The sequence below is a fragment of the Suncus etruscus genome, chromosome 10 (assembly GCF_024139225.1).
Source record: "Suncus etruscus isolate mSunEtr1 chromosome 10, mSunEtr1.pri.cur, whole genome shotgun sequence".
Lineage (NCBI taxonomy): Eukaryota > Metazoa > Chordata > Mammalia > Eulipotyphla > Soricidae > Suncus > Suncus etruscus.
This window is the reverse complement of record NC_064857.1, coordinates 104,088,445-104,091,007: the sequence shown is the minus strand read 5'-3', so window position 1 is coordinate 104,091,007 and position 2,563 is coordinate 104,088,445. Positions and strand designations below refer to the sequence as shown.

The 2,563-nt window shown below is 40.6% G+C and overlaps 1 non-coding gene across 1 annotated transcript; it reads right to left on the bottom strand.

Annotated features, from left to right (window-relative positions):
• Nucleotides 1-1,976: 1,976 nt before the first annotated feature.
• LOC126021589 (U6 spliceosomal RNA) lies at nt 1,977-2,083 on the bottom strand. Its single transcript, XR_007500093.1, has one exon. It is a non-coding gene; the product is annotated as a U6 spliceosomal RNA (small nuclear RNA).
• Between the last annotated feature and the right edge of the window lie 480 nt (nt 2,084-2,563).

Below are 2,563 nucleotides of genomic sequence, written 5' to 3'. Positions count from 1 at the left end.
GGCAAGTATGTAGATGTTTTTACAGTTATAAATATATTTAAGAAGAAAAATTTAAAAATGTGGTGCTAGAGTGATGGTGCAGTGGTAGAGCATTTGCCTTGCACATGGATAACCCAGGACAAACCTCAGTTCGATTCCTGACATCCCATATGATCTTCCAAACCTGGAGCAATTTCTGAACACATAGCCAGGAGTAACCCCTGATCATCCCCAGGTGTGGCCCAAAAATAAATAAATAAATAAGTTCAATGAAATTTGCATTTTTTTGAGAAATAGCACTGTATTTAAGGCCTTGCACATAATTAACCTCTTGTCTAGCACTGAATATAATCTTTCATGTCCCACCAGGAGTTATTGTTGAGCTTAGAGCCAAGCCCTCAGCACTGCTTGGATGAGTCCCCAGAAACACCAACATCCTAAGAGAATTTCATTTTTTATATGCATCTATTTGTTTTTAGGTATTTATGTGAGATATCTGCACGAATAGTTGGTTACTAAGATATTAAGATAGACTAAGTATTTTTTAAAGAGAGGATCAGTGATATGTATAGTTGGTATTTAAAGTCATTAGAATGGAATAAATTGCCAAGGCAGGCATGCCATGTGAAATCAAGTTGGCTCTGTTCAAAGCCCTAAAATACAATATGACTGACATACACTCAATTAATTTTTGATAAAGGGGCAAGAAAAGCAAAATGGAGCAAAGAAAGCCTCTTCAAGAAGTGGTCCTGGGACAACTGGTCAGCTGCATGCAAAAAGGTGAACTTCATCTAACACCATGCACAAAAGTCAAATCCAAATGGATTAAAGACCTTGATATCAAACCCAGAACCATAGGTATATAGAAAAACAAGTAGGTAAAACACTTCATGACATTGAAACTAAAGGCATCTTCAAGGAGGAAACAGCACTGCCCAAGCAAATGGAAACAGAGATTAACAGATGGACTACATTAAGCTGAAAAGCTTCTGCACCTCAAAGGAAATAGTGACTTGGATACAATTGCCACCAACAGAATGGGAGAAACTATTCACCCAATACCCATCATATAAGGGGCTAATATCTAATATGTACAAAGTACTTACATCTTAACAAGAAAAAAACTAACCCCATCCAAAAAATGGGGAGAAGAAATGAACAGACAATTCTTCAAAGAAAAAATACAAATGGCCAAAAGACACATGAAAAAATGCTCCACATCACTAATCATCAGAAAGATGCAAATCAAAACAGCAATGAGGTACCATATCAAAGACTGGCACACATCACAAAGAATAAGAACATTCAGTGCTGGCAGGGACGTAGGGAGAAAGGAACTCTCATTCACTGCTGGTAGAAATGCTGTATAGTCCAGCCATTATAGAAAACAATATGAAGATTCCTCAAAAGACTGGAAATTGAGCTCCCATTTGATCCATCTATACCACTCCTAGGGATATACCAAAAGAACACAGAAACACAATACAAAAATGCCTTCTGCACACCTATATTCATTACAATGCTATTTACAATAGCCAGTATCTGGAAACAACCCAGTTGCCCAATAACATGAGTAGCTAAAGAAACAGTGGTACCTATATACAATGGAATAATATGCAATCATCAGGAAAGATGAAGTCATGAAATTTTCCTATACATGGATGGATATGGAAACTATTGTGCTGAATGAAATAAGTCAGAGGGAGAGAGATAGACACAGAATAGTCTTAATCATCTATGGATTTATAAAAAACAAAAGTTATTGTTGTATTAATGCCCAGAGACAATAGAGATGAGGTCTGAAAGGACCAGCCCATGGTATGAAGCTTATCACAAAAAATGGTGAGTTCAGTTGGAAAAATATCTACATGGACAATATCATGACAATGGTAGTGAGTGAGAGAAGTAGAATGCCTGTCTTGAATACAGGCAGAGGTGGGGGCATTGGTGGTGGGAATGTTGCACTGGTGAAGGGGGAGTCCTTTTTTATTTTATTTAAAAATATGGAACACTTCATGAATTTGCATATCATCCTTGCACAGGGGCCATTCTAATCTTCTCTGTATCATTCCAATTTTAGTATATGTGATGCTGAAGCAAGTACGAGGGGTGTCCTTTTTTTTTATAACTGAAACCGAACTACAAACATATTTGTAGTCATGATGCTTAAATAAAAATATTAATTAAACAGAGGCACAGCTGGGCTCAGAGCACTCCGCATGCCAGGATTTCTGGGTCTTTGCCTGGTATGTTGGGGGCTCTGGGCAGGACAGCTAGCCACAGGCCCCCTGGGCTGACCACCTAGTCCAGGGGACCAAGGTCCCCCCAAACCTGGTGGGTCTTTAAGGCCACGCCTGGTTAATCGGGCCCTGGGGGGAGGGGGGAGAAATTCCTCCCTAGGCATCCAAAAACTATAGAGGCTCGGCTGGGCTCAGAGCACTCCGCATGCCAGGATTTCTGGGTGTCTTTGCCTGGTATGTTGGGGGCTCTGGGCAGGACAGCTAGCCACAGGCCTCCTGGGCTGACCACCTAGACCAGGGGTCCAAGGTCCCCCCAAACCTGGTGGGTCTTCAAGGCCACGCCT